Here is a 24,298-nt window from a genome sequence, read left to right as displayed (position 1 = left end):
AGAAAGGTGAGGAGTGTGGTTGAGAATATGAGTAAATGTACTGTGCTAAATGTTGGAGCCATTGCTGTATGATGCCCTTAGAGCACCATTCAGAGAGATCTAAAGACAGCCATAGCTGAAATAGTTCTATTAATAAACACAGGGGAATCTGCTTTACCCAGTCATTGACCATTTCATTTGACTTTCATGTTACAAAAACTCAGGACAGCAGAAATCATTATTTCTAGAGACAGAGTATTCTATGTGTACGTCGTAGGTGTTTTCAGAAATAGGTCAAAACTGAGTAATATTAAAAACTACTTTGCAACGGTTGTAATTATTCTGTCTTCCATTTGGTATTCCACAACTTTTAGTAATGTATTGAAATTCTTTGCAGATCAGTGATTTCTTTCCTCAGCTAGAGAAGTCTTATAGGTGAAATTCTTCCCCAGTGTGTCATTCTTTTGCTAGAATATGCCTTCCACTTACTGTATTAATGGAGTTAGACTTCATAAATATTCATTTTATATTTGGTTCCCATCAAAGATTTAACAAACTGAAGTATCAGACAGGACCAAAGACTTTCTCAGTTCCTGCCATTGTTCCCCTACTTACCCCTAAAGAAAAAAAGTATTGTGTTTTGAATTAGTGGATATATGGGAAAATACAAAAATCCATCTAACATGTAGTTGTTTTGAGGTTTACTAGCATTGCAGTTGCAATTCATCTAAATAAGCCTAAGCTAAGTTTAAGCTAAGCTTAGGTTTTGTAAGGTATATTCAGCAGCAGCAAACATCAAATTATCTTGAGACAAAGCAATATCTGTTTGAGGAGGAAATTGTCTTCATGCACCTGAATTCTATGCTTCTTAGACTTAATGCAGTTTCCCACATACTAAATGGCTTGCTTGAAGGTAGTTTGAGCAGGCCACACCTATAACTTCAGAATAGATATGTTCAGAGTCTCTTATTCTCAAGATTCATATAGTGTTTCAAACATTTTGAAGAATTATTGTGTATTTCTCATTTTATTTTATATGCATTTTATACTCTTTTGTGATATATCAAACAGTGGTATTAAAGCTCGTGTTTTATGGCATGTCCATAGCATAATTAGTACCAAAGGAGCTAGAACAATTTATGTAAATTAGAAATTAGGTGCTTTTAAGAGTAACAGGAACCAAGGAACTGTCTTAATAGATTTAATCTGAGAAGGGAAGAAACCAGTTTACTCATGTAAACTTGATGATAACGTTGATGTTTAAATGTTTTCCATGCTAATGGCAAGATTAAATGTATTTAACTACAAGTGCTAAATTAGGAAACAGATCAAGAATCTTGCATAAGAAAGTTTTAAAAGAAGCAGATAAAGAGTGTTCTGGATAACTGTTATGTTTTTCTCTTCATTGTTGACACTGTAGAAAATCCAGAGAGCTAGAAAAAAGTTAACGTTGTGTCAATATTCACAAAAAGTAAACAGGATGAGTCAAGTACTTATAGGTCTATTAACCTGACACTAATCTTGTGAAAACTAAAGCAGCAGCTGGCAGAGTACTAGAGTACTGAAGTAAATGAGATCAATTATATAATGATAATGAATAAAAATTGATAGAAAGTTAGACTTCCCTGCCTAAAATTGTTTTTATGAGGTTAAATATTTGATTGACAAAGCATAAGCATCCTGATGTTTTGTGTTTGCATGGCTCTAGAACGTGCAGAGGTTCAAAATTAACTAAGATACCAGAATGCTGCAGAATGAAAATGGAACACATTAAGTAGCTTTAAGCCTGCTAATTATAAGCCTTGGAATGCAATCTTGAGGTACAAATTGGTGTAGAAATATTCCAGTAAAATCCTTTTGGATAAGGTTTTAATTCTAATATAATTTTCCATCATCTGGTACCTGCAACTATAAAGTCTTTGGCATAAAAATTAAGAGTTCTGAGCAAGTAATAAAGATGAGCTATAGATCCAGTGCATCAAATGTTTTTAATATAGAAAAGACCCATATGGAATTTATTGAAAAGTTGGGGGATTTGATGTAAAGATAAGGTCAGCTTGGGAGTACAGGGCTAAATATCTGCTACACAGGAACCACTGGTATAGTGATGCTTCCAGAAAGCCTTGTGAAACAACCTTCTTTGAGAATGATGGAAGGATGTAAGGATTTTGGTTTATCTTATTACTGTAAATGAAATATATTATTTTTATTTCTTTATTCAAAGAATGTCATCAAATGGAAACTTAAGGAAGTTCTAAAACAATTACTTAAGAATGAAATAAGACCTAATATTGAAAGACCTAATGCGATAGATCCATTCAACTTGAGTATTTACTTTATCAAAAAGAATGTAAACACTATTTTGATTACAGTCTATAAAAATTTGCATGAAAACAACAATCTAATAGGAAAACAACTCCTAGTATTTGGAAGATGTGGCATTACAAAAGACTGAAATGGAAAATATTCCACAATCAACACCAAAGTTCTTAGTACTGAAAGGGATTATAAGATATACAAAATCTCATGTGAAATTCCAGATTCATTCGACCAAAGCTATTAGGTTTGACTCAGAAATTAATAATGGAAGTCATCTCGAAAATGTTCTGGTTTATGTCAGAATAAACTGTGGACATGCGTACTTCTTCTGCCTTCAAATTAATAATTTGTCTTCCTGACTCCTCCCCAAAAAAAAGTTTTTATTGCTTGGAGAATGCAGATCTTGTGTATTATACATTTGAGATATTCTGTAATGAAGTCCTCCAAGTGGCAAATATTATTAAACTTAAATTGAAATATGAGACCAATTTATTTTACTTCAGTCAAACAACATGTGTTTTGAAAGCTCAATAACTGATTCTTGAAGTATGTCCTACCTAGGTAATAAGACTTTATCTTTCTGTGTTTTGTACAGAACAGGACAAATAAATAGAGCTTGATTAAATTAAACCTTAGATAATTATAGTTGCTGGTGTAGGTTTGTCTGGATAGACAAAAACTTTATGGTGAAAAGCTTTATCCTGTCTCAGTGTCCTTAATTATGTCAAAAAATTGACTCAGAAAATTGAAAATATTTTATTTCTCGGGAAGACTAATTTCTTTCTATAATTACACCTGCTTTAGTATTTCTTTTTCTGTCATTACTAGAATTTAAATTAAATGAGAATTAAATCTGTTTTAATTCACAAACTGTATACTGTCAAGCATTCTTATTACTTCTTTCAATCAGAATTTAGTACTACTTCCCCTTCCTTGTTCTACTTCCTTATTCCACCTCTGATTAGTTTTAAGACTTATATTAATCATTTTGGAAGATTCAGAAGGATTTATTTATTTAATCCAGTAGATCTGCACTGATCAAAGCATAGGTAGGTACATTAACTCATATTTCCAGATAAGTATTAGAGAGAATGCAAATTAAAAAAATCAGACTTTTTTATCATACTTTTCAAATGATCTCACATCTGCTGGCAAATAACCATTTTCTTACATTAGAGCACTGAAATGAACTTTTTAGTTCATTCACCTTATCAGAGGAGTCCTGAGACTGCTGCCATGAAGTTTTAATCCCTTCCTTTGCTACATTTTACTTTTTACTGTTTCTGGTTCATTTTCTGCTCTGCTGATTTAATAGCTGCAAGTTTCTAGCATCGTCTTAGCAGATCCTTCTGAAAGTTGCATCAACCGATTACCCACTACAGCTATCTAGTTGAATTTACTTGAAGTAGTTGCCCTTAATAAACCAATATTTCCCAGTAGGGAAAGATGCTTCACTTTTTTCTTCCTTTCAGGTACTGGAAAATATCAGCAGCTATTGATGGTAGTACATAGGGAGCTTGAAATACGTGACAGATATTACCAAACAACCTTGTTATGCTTTTCCTGCACGTGCTTCATATCTTCTAGATCCCTGTTATACCAATAGGCACAGGGCAAGGGCAATGGTTTGGAGAAGGATTAGTGTGCTATCTCCCTCTCAGAGTATGACTAGTGTAAGTGAACTTCAGCAGAGACTTGATACTTCAGTAGAGGGGACACTTTTAGTGTGTGTGTGTGCATGGGAGAGACAATGCTCACAGCCCTGGCGAGTGTGCTACTTGGGGAATGCTTCTGAACAAAATCAGCAGCATGGCTTGCAGGAACCAAACTGTGAATGAGTTCTTCTATTTCAAACTGCTAAGATTTGGGAACTTTTAACCCGATAACAATTGCCTTTGTGGCTATAAACTGATGACTGATGCTCCCCTCATGAAAATTCATACACAATTTGTCTACAAAACTGATCCCTTGCAAGTCAGGTAGATGTTTTTGCTTAAATGTAGATAAATTCCTGCATGATATCTGGATGGTCAGATGCTGATTTACCAAGATGAAGAGAGGAAATAAAAGGGCTTTCATTCCTGCTGCTTTTTTCCTACTCTAGTTTGCCAGGCTGAGGTACATGTTGTGTCATGGGTCCTGCAGCTCCTGCTTCAGTGAGAGTGGTAACCACACTACTGAGTGGAGAAGATGAATTATGCCTGTGATGAACAGAAGAACACTACGGAAACTAATGGAGTAGATGTAAAGTTCACACTGACAAAACCACTACCACATCAGATTTGGAGCACCAACCTCCACTTGCACAGGGGCTCCATCTCTTTTTCATGTTTTTAGCAGATATTTGAATACTTTCTGGATTCAAATTCAAGGTACCCATTTAAGGTTAGCTGAATTATTTAAAAGGTAAACAACCATCTGTCTGAATATATTTACTTATATATAGTTACTTAACTAGTGTGTTTGGGTAAATTTAATGGAAAATTTCCAAGCCTGCTACTGCAAATTTAAGCCTTTAATCATCACTCTTTTATTGTTGATAATTTTTCACTTTTAACATTTGTTTCACTGTGCAAAAGTTTGAGATTTTCATTCTGTTTTTCCTGTGCCAGGGGATTCTTCATGCTGTCCACTGTGACGGCTGTTCACAAATGCCAAGTTGTTACTGGATTGCCTTTTAATTATCCAATTATCTGTCTAGCTCCAAGTCAAGGTCCTTGGTTGTCTTCTATCACAACTGTGAAGCTTGCTTCATGACTGTCAGCTACTGTCATTTTGGTTTAAGCTTTTCACAATTCCTAGCTCACTGTAAAGAAAGAAAGAAAATTAATGGGATTTTGAATTAGCCCACTCCTACTAATTAGCACTAGCGGTGTGATTGTCAACTGCTACATTTTTGTTGATCAGTAATAGTCTCGAAGAACCATCTGTAACTGGGAATCTGTCTCATTGTTTCCTTCAGGTAATATTCTTTCTACTACTTTAAAGAGATTTTTAGAAATGCAAAACTTCACTTTTTAGGACACTTCAAAGTAGACCTTTGAAACAGGAATACTCAGGGGAAACACAAAGATGCAGATAAAAAAAAATAATCTAGGTGTTGTGGATACTAATCCGGTTCATTCATTTTGCATTATCCTCAGCCTCTACCTGTACTACTACAGTTAATTACTGACTGCTGTTTATGCAAAAACAAACAAAAAAATCCAACCAACCAACAAACAAACAGCCAATCCCAAAAAACAACTCAAACAAACCCAAAACCCAAACCAGAGAATTGGAAAGAACAATTTGTCTCTTCTCTGCACTTGCATGCAGCTGTGCTACTTACAACTTAGTATTTTTCTCCTCCTCATGTGCTGTAGACAGGACACTGTATTGAGTCAAGGTACCTGTCATTATGGAAGTCATGAGATATATTGCTGACATTTCCAGCCTTACATATTTGGGAGTTCATTTATCTTCCTTTAGCAGTGTGTCATCATAGTCTGAGCGGCAGCTATTGTGTGTACACTTGCTTTATGGTTGGCAGGGAGTGCTTTCCAGTGACCGAGCCCTCCTTTCTGCCTACTGAGTCCTTCAGAATCACTTTGAAGAACATGTTCATCTTTTTCGAGGTCATTACTGTATACTTGGGCAGTGTCTGAAGCAAGGGACAGGATTTGATATCTTATCAAAGGATGGAAGCTCTGTACATTTGATGTGTTTTGATTTTTTGTTGGTTTTGGTCTGGTTTAGTTTGGTTTGGTTTTTTTAATATATCTCTGATTATGTGAACTGAGCAAAGACATTTATTTTTATTATTCATAGTTAACCAAATATATTACTAACTGCTTCAACACCTGCTCTGAAGAATTCATTATTATTTATTTTATTTAAATGGATTTTTGAGCATCTGACCTAAATATCTGAAGTACTGAAATGTAGTATTTGAAGTATTGGCAATAAAGTTAATAAATTGACCGGAAGAAGCCTGAGGAGACTGACCTATTCATTTCACAGACAGTTTAAGACATTTCTTAATTTAATTTAACCTCAGTGTGATCATCACCCAAGAAGCTTACAGAAATTGAATTTGGTTTGAAGTTTTACAGTGTAGATGGGGAAAGAAGATGCATCTGTGTGGTAGTGAATGGTTGACTGATGTCAGAATAATGAAACTGATATCCCAAATTCTTCCTTCAGATATGAACAATAGTGTTTTCATGAAAAAGCTCTGCTTTGCCAATATATTGGGGTTTTTTTACTCAGAAAGAAATTTTCATATGAGAAATAATAACCCATAGTGGTGGGGTTGGATCTAGATGATCTTTAAGAGCCCTTCCAATCCAACCATTCTATGATTCTATAATTTAAATAACAGTTATTATTTGGAATACTTCTTTACCCTGGCTTAGCTACAGGCTAGTGAAGCAACAGTGTGATCTATCAAAGATTCTTCTTCTGGGTCTCTAAGGAAATGAATTATTCTGATAGAGAAACACAGGATGTTATTAGCAATGCAGTCATGTACAGTTTCTTTTATTGTTTTCCCACTTCAATTATACCAAAAAGTTGCCTGCTTTCCAGATCAGACATCCTTATGATATCATAACATGTAGTTTCCAACTTTAAAAGAAGTGCTGAAGTGCTCATCATAGTAGCATTATTTATAGACTATTTGTGAAGTTTTGTCAATGTGCAGAGTAAGTACCCTGAAAAAGAATCCTTAAACAACTACTACTGAAATTTATTTCATCAAAAGCTTCTGAAGGGAATGAGTATTTTAAGTGCATCTAAAAGTTTTGACTATCACTGATAAAATTTTGCAAAGAGCCAGGGAGAGGTTTAAAGAGAATTTCCCCAGTGTTCATTGCATAAATTTATATTTACCATTCATCACTGGTTGATATAGTGTTATAAGTTGCATAATAATAACAATAAATTAAAAATAATAAATAAAATAAAAAATTCCTAAGCTAATAGCATGGCTTATCCCATTTCAATTCAAATGAGTTATGTCATAGTTATATTGATTGGCACTAGGATTATCAAAGGAGAAGAAAAAAAACACAGAAAGCTGGTATAGTTTTACATATGGAAAAATGGGAATAAAACCCAGTGGAACTGAGGGAGGAATTCCAGAAGCTCCAGCTATGAATTAGGTCATGCTAGTTGCAACATTACCTATTTGGTAGCTATGTTGTTCAGATCCCCAGAAACCAGCAAAAAAACCCTAGGAAGAGTTCAGGATTTAGCTAGAGTACATTAACTGCCTGTCTGTCTGGTATTTATATTTCTCTTTTTTGTACATTCCTCAATGGATTCTAGTCAAAAATGGATTTGGGGCTCTTGTTTTGTGCCACATCCTCTGTCAAGCTATAGGCATTTCTGTCTGCATAGAGATCCCAACAGTGGCAACGTTTATACAAAGAACATAACTGAGGTGGGAGAGGGTTGCAAAATGAATTATCTGCTTTAAAATGATGATAAAAAACCTCTCTGTTTTCCTCTATTCAGTCCATATGTGTAAATTTTCATGAGGTTCTCAATGAGCTTTGCTTTGCACCATGAACATATTACTCCTACAATAGGTATGCCTTCTGTACTATAGGTAAACAGACTTACTGCTTGAATTAATTATCTATTTGCCATTGATATCAGGAAAGAGAAACATTTTCCCTGAATATTTCTTGTGAAGATGACTTGGCATTTGGTTTTGTAGAAAGTAGAGCCGCAGACTATGCCTCTTTTTATATATGAGCATGACAAATATTTATGTGGACAATTCTGGCTTCTCAGACTATAAAAAAATGTCATAATAATGTCTTAGAAAACACAAGAAATCGAGAGTTGATTCTACTGTGCTTGGTATAAATTTTTGGCAATTCTGCCTAAGGACAAGGTAGACTCATAGCTATTATAGAAAAAAAGACTGGTAGTACTATTCTACAGCAACTCATTTTTCAGCATTTTTTTCTGAGTGAATTAACATATTTATGAAGCTGAACTATGATTGTGATATAATTTCTGATAAATGCTGAGTCATGGATTCTACCCGGTGTACATCAGGGTGCTGTAATTTATTTTTTTTTTTTTAGAATGGTTATCTTGGCTCTATGACCTTACAGGCTAATTTTATTATCTATTTATGTTGGAATATTTGAATGTAAATTGTGGTAGTACATTACTTATGTAGCCTCTGAAACTTCAGGCCTTATTTCTCTGCAGGTAAGAACTCTGTAGAGCAGTAGTAAACGTGGCAGCCTGGTTTATTCTACTTTATGCTTGTAAACATTCTGATTGTTATCTTAGATTACATGTGGATAAGGAACTTCCATGAACAAGTCATCTCCTAAGGAGGAAGAATTTGTTTACTGTTACATAAAATAGCTAAGGAAAAATATTTTCTTTTACTTAAAACATCCATTATGATAAATAATATCATAACAATTTTTGTACCTTAAAATTGCTAAAAGAACTGATTTGGTTCAGTTTTTCACACGGTCTTGCACTCCAAGCTGAGCTTAGGAATGATTCTGACTGACATATAGTTATGAAAACTTGTGTTAGTGAAAGGTTGGAAGAAGAAAGGAAAAGTAAATTCAAATTAAAAAGAAAATCTTTGTATTTAAGGAACAGCAATTATCAGAAATTCTGCTTGTATTAATATTGTCTGAGCACATTATAAAGCATTTGTCATAGCTAATGCTTTCCTGTCAAATCAAGTAATATTAGAAGAGGACTTTTACAATGAATATTAATATGAGACAGCCATAAGTGAAGTAAATTATAGAGGCATATAAATTTAGTATTAAGTGCTACAGCAAATAGTCTTGCAGTGTAAATTTTTTTTTCTAATGTTATTACAAAATTAGGCCACTTGATAGTCATCTGAAAGTTGCTGAACATTGTTACAAGTTTTCAAGTACTTTACTCACGTGTCTAACTCTAAATTAAAAGTCATATTCAGGAAAATGAGTTTACAGTCTGTGCACTCATCAATTGTGCTATAGTTTCCACACAGTTCTCAAATCCTGTTCACACATCAAAACACCTATCTGCTGTTCAGCCATCTACGACAATTTAGGCAAGTTAAGGAAAATCTAAAAGAATTATCCCTCTAAATCAGAAATAAGATGCATGAACTTAAATTTTGACTGTTCATTTTGATACAGTTTTTTGAACTGCTAGATTGTGTATTGTTTGGTTACTTTTTAAATTCAAGATTCTTTGCTTTTGACTGTCATTATAAAATTATGCATCCAGATTTGTGTTAGAATTTTTACATTTATCTCAATTTTGATGTGCACCATTTTGGATTAGGAAGTGAAAGAAAGACATTGGCACATTAAGGATTATGCATGAAGTTAGGCTTCAGAATTTTACCAATATATTGGTTTTGGTTTTGAGGCGGGGTTTTTTGGTAGTTGGTGGGTTTGGGTTTTTTGTGGGGAAGTTAGCATTAATTAGCTATTAACATCCCAAGGATACCGTTCCAGGAAAATTCTTTTACAGGGAAATTGTGGCTGTTGTGTGTAGATATCATTTGGAACTTCTTTCCTTAATACCAAAACTCATTCAGAATCTTAATAAGTACATGATAACTACAAAGACTGTTTCCAGTAAGATATATTATTTGTAATAGTTTAAGTTGAAAAACAAATGTATTATTCTTATTTGCTTTTGATAGGTGATCACATTCAAACTTCTGAAGTTTTGAAAGCAGCTGCCACATGTTATTTTTGTTGCTCTTATTGTTGTCATAGTGCTTTCAAGACTGATGATTCATCTTCTACAATGAAAACAAAAATTTACGAATCTTTATTTAAGATAAATGTTATTAATTAGCTTGAAGTGGTAGTATTATTTTGATTTCATTCAGGGATATGCCTGAGAAGCACTGAATAGAAACAAATCCGTAAACTCTTTTTCAAGTGAGCAAGTATGGAACAAAGACACCACGGAATTTGGTAATATAATGAATTTCTGTCTAGTTAAAGGTCTCAGACATTTGAAGTGTGGAATTTAAGGACTTAAGTCTGAACTTAATCATTTTTAAAGCTTTTGCTCATATTTTATCTATATTGCAGAGACACCTTAGTTTTTACCATATAAGGTCCTCATGCTGGCATTCACAGAATCACCCTTTCTCTTTCTTGTGCTTCACAGAATTAAGTAATTAAGGATTCATCAGACCTCTTGTAATTAGCTTAGATATATTCTTTTATATTGCATCTGATATTTAGCTTAAGTGAGGATCAGCATGTAACCGTCAAATAGCCTGCTTGGAAATAAGTTAACTACCATTTATGACTGTGCCACTGTCTCAATTTACCTACAATTACAATCCCAATCATAATTTTCAAGTCACTTCCTTTTCAAGATTACCTAAATCCATATACCATTACCTTTCAGATGTGAAACATAATTGAAAACTGAACAAAGCTTTAAAATATGAAGTTTTTACAATAAGCTGTTTGCATCTTTCAATCCTTCATCAACAGATAGATCTTCAACATAATGTGGGAGACAAAAAAGCTTCTTTATAAGTGAGGTGAAGAAACTATAAGCATTTTACATGACGTTACACTCAATACACAAACAGCTGAGTCTGAAGAGAATTATTACTCAGAATAATACGTTAATCTCATAATACCTATTTTAAGTAAGCTGAAAACCTCCAGAAAAAAAAATCTTATTCTGTAGAAATTCTTATTGATTTTAATTAAATCAGCTTTCATGGTTTTTAATGTCTTTTTTCTCAGATTTTTAGATTTTCCAATTTTAAAGAGAAGTTAATAGAAGGAAAATTCAGCCTTCAAGATATGTTGTTATGGTTGTTGGAAATATTACTTTTGAATAATTTTCAAAGGTTTTTATAAAATATAAAGTAAAATAAGAAGATTAGATATGTCAAGATTTTAATAGTTTTTCTTACTTTAATTTTTTTTCTTACTGCTCTGAGGAATGTGAAGCAAAAACTTTGAAAAAGTAGTTCAGAATTTTTTGGGTAAGACTCTCTCTCTCAACTTTTAATTATCTAACATTATTTAAGAGCTAAAACTTGTTAATAGCAAATCTATGAGCTTCACTAGCAACACAGGAAAGTATTGTCAGATCTCTTGGATGTTTTTGAAATACAATATATTGCATGGACTGTATTTGTTCTGTGAAGCAAATCATTTCTTCTAAACTACTCTTTGCCCAGCATGTCATCAAGTAGTCAGTGAATTTTGAGTGAAAGTGATTTTGCAACCATTTAAATCACGGAAGTTGATAATGTTATTTTTGTCTGAATGGAGTTTATAGTTTGAGAGAGAGATGTACTTGTATTTATAAGCTTCCTCAGTAGTAACTATATAAATGGGATTTTATGCTTGGAGGAGGGAGGAGGAGTGAAGGGTAAATAATTGTCAAGTGACAACAGTCCATGTCCTGGTTATCTAAGGTTCTTCTAAGTTGAAACTTGCACGTTTAATGCTCTCTTCAATTGATGTAGCAATTCAATCTCCTACTTTTCCAAAATAAATGAAGGAGAAAAAAATAATGAACACAAAAAACCCAAGTAAGTTAAATACTTGGGCTTGAAGGCAGCTCACTTAGCATGAATTTGAGCTTCCTTTATGGAAACATTACAGAATCACAGAATATGTGAAGTTGGAAGGGACCTATGTTTTTGTAGTAGATGGAATGAAATCATCTCTTCTAGTGAGCATTTGATCTCACTCTATTATAATTCCCCAAAGGAGGTCACATCAATCTGCAATCTCTTTCCAGATCCTAAGAGAGAGTATTCAGGTATAGACATCTGGGGATGAACAAGCTCAACATATCCAGTTGTGGCTCTCATTGCTTTTGTTGTTGTTGTTTGTTTATTTGTTTGCAGGTTTTGTTTTTTCTTTTAACTTCAGTGACCATTAGTGACATTGAAAGACTCTTTCATCTGTTAGTTTAACATCTTACTGTAGTGTAAATTGCACTTTTACTGTAGCTTTAATAAATGTGTTACTTTAGGTTGTGATATGAATGAGAACTAAATCTGAGGTTTTGTCTTTATAATTCCTGCCTCTTTCTTATTCCTGAAATATGTAATTCATTTCTGGTGTCTACACCCCCTACCTGCCAATAGCTTTTGTGATGAAAGCACAGTGCTTTTGGAGTGTCAGCCAAGACACCAGATTCAGGGTGTGCTATCCCTCTGTTGCAATAGGCTATTTGCAGCTATATTTTTCTGTAAGATTTTTCCTAAGCATATTTTATTAACCCTGAGTGTGCTAATGTTCATCCCAACTGAATCACCAAACAAGTTAGCCCTTAACTGACCTCTGTTTTGTTCAGACAAGAGATAGTAAAAGTAATATAATGGCCATGTTTTAATAGTGTATTTCCCATCTGTACTCAGTGCTTCACAGAGACCAATTTAAAGCATCTGTTTCCTTCCCAAGTTCCTCATATACATATGTAACATTTTCATCTATTATCTTTAGCTTGACATAAGAAGTACAGGGAGCTCTCAGTTATGCCAAAAGCAATAGTTTTTCTTGTAAACTCTGTAGAAGAGTAATCTTTGAATAGCTGCAGGAAGTTTCAGATTCTTAATTTTATTAATACTCTTCCTGTTTATCACCTGGTGGCTTAAAATGTTAAAAGTGGAAATCTATAATTTAGTATTTGCTAAAAACTTTAACTGCTCAGGGCCAAGACGTTGTTTATGATTTTTACTTCCAAGGAAAAAATATCACAGAAGAGTGAGAGAAAAACATGTAGGTAGAATGTTTGGGTTTAAGACTCTGTATCTAGTGTGTATCTTTGAGTGTGGACATATACAAATGAAGGTGGCAGTTCCCTGAGAACTCATATTAACTTAGTTGTCTTAATGAAAACTTTTCCATGCATCATGCATTAACTAGACTTACTCCAATGCTATGGAAATGTTTATGGATGCTGTCACTCTCCACTGCATTTTCTTTATTGTTACAGGAAAAAAAGAGGTTACTTTAACATATTTTTCAACAACAGAAAATCATTTTTTACTGCGAGATATATAAATAATTACTCCTGAACTAACCTCTTTCCCCTCCCCCTATTTTTTTCTCTTGGAGTGGTTCCCTGAGAATTATAATAGTTCTAACACTTCTATATTAGAGATATTTAAAGATATTCACTTCAGATCTTGGTCATTTTTATATACACTTATTTCCTAGTTATTGTTGATACTGATTTTCTTTTTCTTGAGTATTAGTACTTTTAACTTATTTTAATGTTATATGTTCTTATATTCCTTGACTAATTTTGATTTCATATTTCAAGATAAAAATAGCATGAAAACTATCCAGACAAAAGGAGTTTAAGGGTGTTTCGATTGTTTGTTTTGTTGTGTTGGGTTTTTTTCCTGTCAGTAAATGATTAATTTACTTCAGTGAAAGTGGAACTAGTCTCAACAAAATACTCTCAAGGGAATGGGAGTGAATTTCCTTCAGATACGTGTTGCTTCCTTACAAACTGCAACGAAATGAGAAATCTCTAAACATATTAACTTCTGTGTTCCTGTCATTGAAAAGTAAGTTAGTCCACACAGGTCCAAAACTTGGGATTTTTACTGTTGCAAATTTATTCATTGGTGCTGTTCTAATTACTACTTACAGGCTTGAGATTAACTGAATCAGTTTACTGTTGTTTCTGACTATTATCAATGTATTCTTAATGATCATGTTTATTTTTCCCTATATAAGTTTTCAAGACCATAAACTGTTCCATGTTTCAACTAAGTCATTAGGAGGCTGGTGAAGGGACTTGAGCACGAGTCCTGTGAGGAGAGGCTGAGGGAGCTGGGGTTGTTGAGCCTGGAGAAGAGGAGGCCCAGGGGAGACCTCATCACTCTCTACAACTCCCTGAAAGGAGGTTGTAGCCAGGTGGGGGTTGGTCTCTTCTCCCAGGTAGCTATCAGTAAGACGAGAGGGCATGGTCTTCAGCTGTGCCAGGGGAGGTTTAGGTTGGATATTAGGAAAAAAAATTTTACAGAGAGAGTAATCAAACATTGGAATGGGCTGCCCAGGGAGGTGGTAAATCCACCATCCCTGGAGGTTTTTAAGATGAGACTGGACATGGCGCTTAGTGCCATGGTCTAGTAACCACGATGGTGTTGGATCAAGGGTTGGACTCAATGACCTCAGGAGCCTTTTCCAACCCAGTTGATTCTATGATTCCTGAAACAAGGGTACTCCATTTAAGTATTCTTCTGTAATCCAATAAAGCAAAAAAACTATTCTAGAAAATAGAAGGAGAAACAAAATAATAAATAGAAAATTATGAAAAGTCCTTAAAAATGAAAATTCTGACGCAATGTTTAATTTTCATTTATTGACATAAAACTGTTTTCCATAAGATAGTAACTGAGATATCATGTTTGCATTTTATCCTAAGAACAGAACAAGACTGCAGTATCTCACAGTCCTGCCTGCTATCAAATATAGAGTTTTCTATAGGCTATTACTGGAAATGGTCAAAATTTTATTTAAGAGGTTCAAGAGGCTTAAGTTTTGTGGGCTAAAAATGACAATAAACTATTATTTGTTAGCATATATATGAAATTAATGCTGCTTTCTGCCACATTTCTGTCTGTTTTGTTCTTTTTCCAGAGGATTGCTTTGGTTGTGATTTCCTCAGCTAAAAAATACCACCTTCTGAATATCTCTTCTTCACTTAAATTCAGAAATCATCCTTTTGTGTGCTCAAAACCAAGGAGGTTGTCATTAATATTCATTCAAATGGATACACTATACACAGTGTAAAGGAATGAAGAACATTTAAAAAAAGATAAAAATAGGAATTTATCCATTTTGCATCTCACCTATCTAAAGACATACAGAAATAGAAATGTTGACATTTGAAGAAATACACTTCTTACTCCAATATTCTTCTTCTGGAGTCCTCTAAATGAAAGTATCTACTATTGACCTGTAGCTTTTTTTGGTTTGTTTTTCTCCTCAAGATGCATTAACTTAATATCACTTTCATTCCATTTGAAATTTATTTTATATAACTGTGTATATTGACTTTAACATTCTAACCTATTAGTGCTCATTCAAAGGACAGTGTAATTCAAAATGTCACCAGTAATGGGTAGTTATGACATTCATAATGATTTTTACCTAAAATGGCCAAAAATGACTTGACAAATTGAATACATTCTCTCTGTGCGTTTGCATTTAATAAATATAATATTTAGAATATGGTCAAATAATGATTCAGCTTTGATCTCCTAGCAAAAGGAGAGAGAGCATTCCTAGCAAGTACTAATTGATTATTCTTCTCTCTCTATGACTTTCATGCTGAAAGTTTCCTGGCAGACTATGTAAATATTGCTAAGGATAAGCTATTTCACTAATTCTACCAGGACTAAGGAGTCTGAGGGGAAAATTAGCCATGTAGATTTTAGGCCATGGGAGGAAAATTCTTCTAATGTTAATTAAATCTCTTGATGTTTAAACTTATATAGTGAAAAAAGAACAAACAAAACTAACAGTTCTTGGGAGGTCTCTAGTCATTTAGAAGATTATACATTAGAGATCAATAGAGAGTATGAAAATATACTTTTTTTGTTTAGAGGTTATCGGGAAAGTTCAAATGACCCACCATCTGGAAAGGAAAGAAAAAACCCAAACCCCACAAAGCCAAGCAGCTGTACTAGGAATAATATAGTGTGCTCTTTTGCCAAAAGGTTATTATTGGGAGCACGGTAATAGATATTTAATTTACAATTGAAGTTTGCTGTTTCACATATTTTAAGCATCTCATTTGATACTCTCTGTCTAAGGTAAGAATGAGATTCCTTAAAAAAAAATCCATATTATTTTATTTTTCCCATTAATTAAATATTTATATAGGGGCCTATAATACCTGCTTGTCTTCTAAGAACCCCAGACAAATAAATCACTGCATTCTGAAGGTAAATCTGCACACACACACACACATACAAAAAACCCCAAGTTTTCAAAACACATGCACCTAGTAAAACTAAATTCTAGACTGTGCCTCTTTTGATGAAGTAAAGGCTTGTCTCTAGAGGTCAGAATTCTGGACAATATTTTACACTGTATTTGTTAATACTATGTTCACTATTATCTCATAAGGCAGCCAGTTTAAAAGTGGTACACCAGTCCCTTGTTAGGCCTTTTTTGGTGAAAGCTGCAGATTTAGAAGTTATTGACAGTATGTTATCTCTTAAGCTGGCAAGGCACTGGAGAGCAAAGGTCCTAGAGAATAAAAGTCTGATATCCTTTTCCATTCCCCACCAAGCAATTTGAATAGAAGGAATTAAGCCATATTAATATGACTACATATCACACATTGTAGAACCCACAGGGTAAGTCAACAGGTCTTAGTAGTTAGTTTTGAAAGAGATAAATTATTAAAAAGGAGTAGTATAATTTATCAGCAGCTGAAGGAAGTGATCCAGCAAAAAACAGAAACATTCATTAAAGATCATATTTTAGTCCCTTGTCTGAGCAGTATTGGGTCTGGTGTACAGAGAGAACTCAAAGGGTGCTCAGATCTTCCTGCTCTTCTGCTTTCTCTTTTTCCTTTTTTCTGGAGATATGATATTGCTTATGGTCTCATTTGCATCACGGTAACCTTATTACCTATCACTGGACATTGAAAATCCTTTTTGGAGAAGGATATTAATGTTGACAACTAACAGTGGATCCATTCGTGTTACTTATGACACTTTAAAAAAGGAGCCGTGAACACTGCTTTTCTCCTCCTTTTAAAGGTGATTTTGGTCAGAGGTGTCAAAGAAAGGCTACAGGAAACATTTCTGTCAGAGCTTTTATTCACTATGCTCTCATGCACTTTTGCTACATCCTACCCCCTTTTGCATTCTCTTGCTTCTGTCATGCCCTATTCTTATCCTCAGTCTGTCAGTCAGAGACAAATCTCTTCAGATTGCAGCACAATATTAACTCTGTATAGTTAAAAATTAAATTTTAGAAAGCTAAATACAGAAAATATGAAAAGTTACTTCTAAGACATAAATTAAAATCCTGTACTGTTGTGTATAAGCCTCTAGAAACCTGTATCCAGATGGAAAATTAGAGTTATCTTATCATAAACTGTCTTTTATTGTGTATATGGTGTGTTACTAGTTTTGACAACTCCTGGTTTCATATTTATGTTTCCAAGGAAATCAAAATAAGAATGAAATTTATAGTTATGAAGAAGAAAGTAATTGTACCAATGCAAGAGGAATGGATTACTTAATATTATACTTTCTTTTTGACAAATAACTTCTATAGTTCTGTGATTTACTCTGTGCTTTCATAAAAAAACCGGTGCATCATTCAGCCTGACTTAAGGCAATATTTATTGTTTGTGATTTTTCAACTTTTATGATTAAACTAAACAGATGATTAAAATGAAACTTGGTATCATGGAATGCATTTATTCTAATAAGCATTGTTACAGCCTTGCACAATGGTCTTTTTAAGTATCAGAATTTTCATTCCTCAAATGAGATAGGCCTATTCATGTTCCAAATGCCATCATCACAAAAATCCCATACCAGCTTTTAAGACTAATCTCTAGTCATTTATATATCCCTGCTCTGCCTTTGAAAGTGCAAAATTACATAAGTAGTTATATTTGGGGGGGAAAAAACCAACCAAACAAACAAAAACACAAGCCTTCATTTAATTGAATGATTGAGCTCATTGCATCTATGTTTGCCCAAATGCTAGGTCACTTACATAGCCTAAAATATTTTTCAGAAGCATGAGAGAACCTGCTCTAGGAAGAGAGTTGTTAGGCCAGCTGTGCATCAAAATAATAACTTTTTGATTTGCACCCTGGTAAAACATGCAAATAGAACAAGTAGTCGTGGACAACCCTATAACAGTAAAGAGATTTCATTTTGTTTAAAAAGAATTTATATCAGGTCTTAATATAGAAGAAGAAGAAAAACTAAATTTATTTTTGAATAATCATTTGATTATGAAACTGAAGTGGGCAAATTTAATCTGTGTCTTCAAGCAGGTTATTGTGAAACAGTGGAGCAGTAGATTTAAATAGTGATAATATACACAATAGCCACATCCTGTCAAACACCGATGAGTAGTAATATCTGCATGTGACAATAAACAATCAAGGAATCAAACTCAGTATCGCACATAAGTGAAGATAAAAAAGCAAACAGAACACTGTTAGTGTTAAAGAGAAGGATAGAGTGCAGCTCAGGAAAAATTGTTTTAATGCTCTGTGGGGCTTTTAAAATTGTGTTTACACAGCTGTATGCAATTTTAAGCACATGTATAATCAGAGGCCTTAAAAAGACAGAGAGATTTAAAAGGTTCACAGAAAGCCAAACTAGAATGAGTCATGTTCAGAGGGCTCACATATGCAGAAGGCCTGATGAAACTGAGACTAAACTATGAAAGCTGTTTAGGCAAAGTTGTTTTTCATGTTTCTAAGGTGTTGTAGATGGTGAGAATGAATGCACACCAAATCTTGTGATAGGGTTGTGGTAAAAGTGCTAGAGACCAGATGATGAGTGTTAAAATATAATGTCTGGTCATCTTATGCCATCAGAATATTATAAATAGTGGTAAATGTGTCTAGATTTGGGTTCCAAGTTACTTCATGCAGAATATTTCAACTATAAAGCTATATAAATGATTTCATTTTTATTTTGGGTGAGAAAAATGCTTTGAAATTGTAAAAAACCTTTTTGTATACATGTTTGTGCATAAAAATATCTTATTTATATTTTCCATAAAAAGCTAAAGACTGGTTGAGGTGATCATCATTATTGAGTGGGTTATACAAAGGCTGGTCATAAAGTCAGACAGAGTTAGCACTGTGAAAAACCTATAGAAAGTGCCAGTCTGCGTTGCTAATCTATGCGGGTGCAGCAGTATATTTAACAGATGCATATGTGAGAGAAAGTTGAGTTGATGTAGCTGATTTCCTTCAGGAAACACGTATTAGGTCTAGGGACCTATGCTGCTACTCTCAAAGGGACTTTGAGATGGAGGTCTCTCATACTAACTGGGGAGCTGAAAGGAAGTGATCATTTTTGGCTGAGCTGTTGGGGTGTGTGAGTAAGGTTTGCTCTGAGCATGTACCTCTGAACAAACTCTCAGAATGACTATTATGGGATGGAAATGTCCAATTTGAGGCTTCCAAAGGACTATAAGATGAGAAATGGATTCACCACAATAGTAGGCAAACCCAATTTGGCACGTGCAATACCAGAACTTCCTTCACCTAAATAGTTTTAACAATAAAATTCAACTCTGTCAGGAAAAGTTATTATTTTTGTCATATGCTTGCTTTCATACCCAAATTGCAGCTGAATTATCATTTCTGTGATCAGACCCCATTGATGTGTCATTTTTCAGTATTCTCATTATTCAGTATTCTCACCATTTCATCAGGACCATCCTCAGTGTAAAATCAGGGGATATGCACACAGCTGGGAACTCAAGGAACTCATCTGTTCTGGGATCAGAAGATATGGACACCCAGTGTCACTCTGCTAATGTTCAGTCTTTACAATCCAATAAAATTTTTACTGAGTTGATGGAAAATGCCCTTACATTAGGATAAAATGGAACATAACAGCAATAGCTGAAATAAGATGTAAGGGGATAAGCAGTAAATGTAGGGAAGAATTCTCTTATTGTTGCTTAGATTTTAGTTGATATTTTGACATACAAAGAAATTTTCTGTTCCGGACAGGCTCATTCTTATTTCTATTAGCTTGCAATACACATCCTTCCTTGCTCCTTGCAAGTTCTCCATCCCTCCCTATGCATCCTGACATTATAAAATTCTGCCAATGCCTCATTTCTCATTGGTATTAGACAAGTTTAAAAACTACACTGCTTCTGGAGTCTGTCCTGTTTAATGGCCTTTTTCTGTCTTACTGATGGTGTCACATAGGATTACTTGGTCTATCTTCTGTCTATGATCCTAAATGAAGCACTGTGTTAAAGACTAAAACAATTTTTGTCCTGCTCTGACTAGTTTAAAGCTACAGTCTTGAGCTTGGCTTGGTGGGGGTTTTTTGTTTGTTTGTTTTTGTTTTGTTTTTTTTTGTTTTGTTTTGGTTTGGTTTGGTTTTTTGTTTTGTTTTGTTTTTTAATTTTATTCGAACAATGTTTTTAAATATTTATGCAGGCAAATCTTTATACAACTGGCTGTACCTCAGGGGACTAGGGGTAAAAATGATGTGACTAGGCCTAAGACTTCTTTGAAAGAGCTTTAAAAAGTATAGTTTTGATGTTTTAAAAGCTATTTGTCTACCAATTTAACTAGTTCAAAGCAAAACTGTCTCCTTTTGTACAGCTTTGAACATAAACCAGCCTCTAGGCACAATATCATAATCTTCCCTAGGGATACTCCATTCCAAAATGGTGGTGGTTTGAGATTGTTTTGTTTTTATTTGGTCTTTTGTTTTCTTTTCAAACTGATAGTGTCAGCTATATTCAAAACAGAACATTGACCTAGGTGGGCCACTGGTTCCTCTCAAATGGTATGAAATCTCTGTTTATACCACAGCAGTGATGCAAGGATGTTGAATACATTATTGCTTGACTGTTCTGCATTTAAACTGGATATTTCTGTGGAGAAATTTCATTATTTCACATTTGAAAGAATGGAATTAGGTGTCTCTGTGTGTCTTTGGAGATTATTTTGGCAAACTGTTCTTCTTTTGAGATCTGAAGAGGTTTGAATGGTGTACACAGATCTGGGTGAGAAAGATAAGCAGACAGAGAAAGGGATGAGACAATCAAAAGTGCATGATGAATGCCTGGTTTTGAAATTAATTATATGGGTCCCATTCACGTAATAGTCTTTATCTGGAAAACCGGCAAAATGCTTAAATTGCAGGACTATCCTTCCTTTGCAAACTTTATTGCAATTGGTTTACAAGGTTTCTCAAAACCCATTTCCTGTTTATTTCAGACTGACTATATTTTTTGCTTAGTATGAGGTTCATATGAGCTGTGGGATTTTTAATTTCAATACTGATCTAATTTGAACGTGTAGAACAGCCCAGTTCTCAGTTCCTAGTTCCTGAATTCCAGGAAAAGTATTTGGAAACTCAGTCATACATTGCAGTCTAAGTATTAAAAAGTCTATTTTTATTTCTCTTCTCTATTGCACTACTTTGTCATCAACTTCATACTCTTGTACATTTACATGCTTCAATCTGCATCTTTTAATATCTATTGGGCAAATCTAATTTACCATTTCCTCTTATTTTATAGATATTTTTCTCAGTGTTTGCTGGACATTTCAAGTAAATGTCTATGTTTAAGAGAAATCATTACTTATCCATGATGAAGATGATGTTTATCTGTGTAAAGTTTCACTAAGCACATAATTTTATTCAAGTTTTAATCAGAAACTAAAAATCCGTGAAACAACCAGACTCAAGGGAAGGCACAGTTATCCATCAAAAAGTGACTTCACTGTTGTTGTTTGGTGCTTTCAAAACTATTAAATTATACAAAGACTGAGGGGGAGTAAATATGTTTCAGCTATACAGTAATTTTTAACCACAGTGCACCAATAAGTATATCAATAAGAAGTAACCAGTAGTGAAATAATTGTGTTAGTGTCTCCAAAAACCTAATGATTTAACAGTCAAAAATGTTTAAAACACCATTCTTCTAGAACAATCACGGTTAGAAAATAGTAATAATGAAGAATCATAATTAGAAAATAAGGGAAGGCTTTAAAAATTATAAATGTCAAGTTGTGGGCATCAAAGACAAAAAGAAATTGAAATTTAATGAGTAATTAAGAGATGTTCATTAGGTCTCTCTCCTGTCAAACTGGATACAGTTGGGCAGTGCTGTTCCTCTCATCTGAAAACATATATGGATAAATTCTCATTTGTGCACCTCAGTGAAATAGTGAATCTTGACTGTGTGACATTAGCAGAAGGCTGGTGCTGAGCAGTGTTGGTGGCTCTCTGGTACAGTGGTTGCCCTGCACATGTTCTCTTCCTCCTAGAGGTCTCTGCCATCAAATCCTTTATATCTCTAGGGGGCTCTTCTTCATTTAACAAATATGCACTGTGCAATTACTGCTGCATGCCAGATCTGCTACCTGCTGTAAACATTTGTATGTTGCTTATGGATGACATCCAAGAAAGGATTAACTTTTACATTCATGATCAAGTTGTTTAAATAGCCATAGCAAGCTAACTTATAAGTAGTTCAGCCAGCCAGACACCACACTAAACGACATTCTGGAAGAGTTTGTCAAGAAAAGGTTTAAGTGCTGACCACTTTACCTCCTTATTCTTTGTACTCCATCAATATTGACATTATCTTTCATTTGCACAGTTTGGAGAGAGACAAATTTCACATACATAAAGTAAATCTTCAACAATGTGTAAAATGAAGGAACAGCATGTATCTCCGTTGTTTTAAATTTGTAGGAAATAGCATTGATTGCTAACGTAACTGTGGACTGTGTGTCCAGCAAATTAGAATGCGTAAAAATATGTCTTCTTCAGAGATATCTGAAGGCTATCTCAACTTAGAGCAGGTTTTTCAAATGGGGGAAAGAAAGAATATAATAGATGTGATTTTTGACAAAATGATAGCTGACTGCACAGTGAAAAGTTCATGGGAATTAATGCCAAGTCTTCCATAAAATCATCTAAGAGAAATGAGGTAAAACATTCTATTCAATGTGCTTCTTCTATTATTTCAGAACTCTGAAAGTGCTGATGCAGGATTTAATTATCCACATATGCATGTGCAGAGAATAATTTTCATTTTATTTCAAAGTTGGTTTAATTTTAATTTAACTATGTCCTTGTAATATACTCAGTGTGATCCTTCCTTGCAACAAAAGAAAATAAATATTTGAATAATTTTATTTTCATTAAAAATGTATACTCTTTAATCTTCTTTTTAGTTATTTGTTTTAGTATTTTTCATCTCAGACCCCAGACATTTAATGATGTCATGAAAAAATCATGGAACCTAAATTCTGGGCTGATCCTCCAGTTGTTGATACATCTCCCGCTGGGAATATGAGATAATCAATATCAGAAATGTGTAAAACTTTCAGGAAACACAGGTTATCTCAGAAAGTTTAAAATATAGTTTGGATTTTATATGCTTATTGAGGCAGTCTCATTTTAGTCTAGGAAAGATATTATAGTCTCTTTACGCTGAAGAGATGGTGCTTTGTTTTAAAGTGACAGGAACAGTTCTGCAATGCTATTTGTATTATTATAGGAACAGGTATAGTATGGACAAGTAATAAAAACAAATACTTCACTCCACAGGCTTCCCTAGGCAACTGCCAGATTTTTCAGAAATGTATTTTTAATAAGAAATTAGTTTGATTCATTGACATATTTATTTTTACATGAGTTTATATTGTTTTATATCACATGTATTATAAGAAGTGTATGTAAACTGTCTTACCTTCTGAGTTTCAGCTTCCTTGGCCATGATTGTCCAAACTTATGAAGAAAGCAAGTTCTGGACAGTTCTGCCTTCACAATTGCTGGAAAGTACAACGTTCAGTTAAACATTTCCAGGCTAAGAACATGGCTACATTACGTATGCCAGATTAACATTTTGATTCCTATATCCACCATTAAAATCCTGCGCTCTGCAAGCCAGATTGTAACACATATGTAGGAGTTAAATGCATTTTTTATTTTAAACTGAGCAATTTGGTTTTTAAGGCCCCCTGGCAGTTTGACAGTTCTTGCAGTTCAGTGTAAAATCTGACCACTCTCTCTGCTGAAAGTGCACAGAGTTAATTAATGACTTTACCTCTCTGTGAGTGGTAAATACCCATGTGTGAGTAATGTAGGGTAAGCAACATCACGCATAATGCTGAGACTGGATGAGAGAGGGGTTTTAACATTAGAGTTAGCTTGGTCATTTGAGGCAATCAGTAATGTAGATGGGTTGAAACTGTAATGAAATGTTGTTATCTGCTTCTGAAATTAAAATCATTTTGCCAGGAGATTAAAGTA

General features: G+C 34.1%; 1 protein-coding gene and 1 long non-coding RNA gene across 5 annotated transcripts in view; one reads left to right on the top strand and one right to left on the bottom strand.

Annotated features, from left to right (window-relative positions):
• ZNF385D (zinc finger protein 385D) overlaps positions 1-24,298 on the top strand; it is a 406,892-nt gene that overhangs the window by 351,869 nt on the left and 30,725 nt on the right. The gene's annotated exons all lie outside the window — the stretch shown is intronic.
• On the bottom strand, positions 4,161-24,047 carry LOC113945227. Its single transcript, XR_003526997.1, has 3 exons — positions 23,736-24,047; positions 19,702-19,776; positions 4,161-5,104 (listed from the first exon to the last, which is right to left on the bottom strand). It is a non-coding gene; the product is annotated as an uncharacterized LOC113945227 (long non-coding RNA).

The sequence above is a fragment of the Corapipo altera genome, unplaced genomic scaffold (genome assembly GCF_003945725.1).
Source record: "Corapipo altera isolate COAL_440 unplaced genomic scaffold, ASM394572v1 44, whole genome shotgun sequence".
NCBI classification, from domain to species: domain Eukaryota; kingdom Metazoa; phylum Chordata; class Aves; order Passeriformes; family Pipridae; genus Corapipo; species Corapipo altera.
The sequence above is the reverse complement of the archived record's forward strand: the minus strand, read 5'-3'. Positions and strand labels throughout refer to the sequence as shown.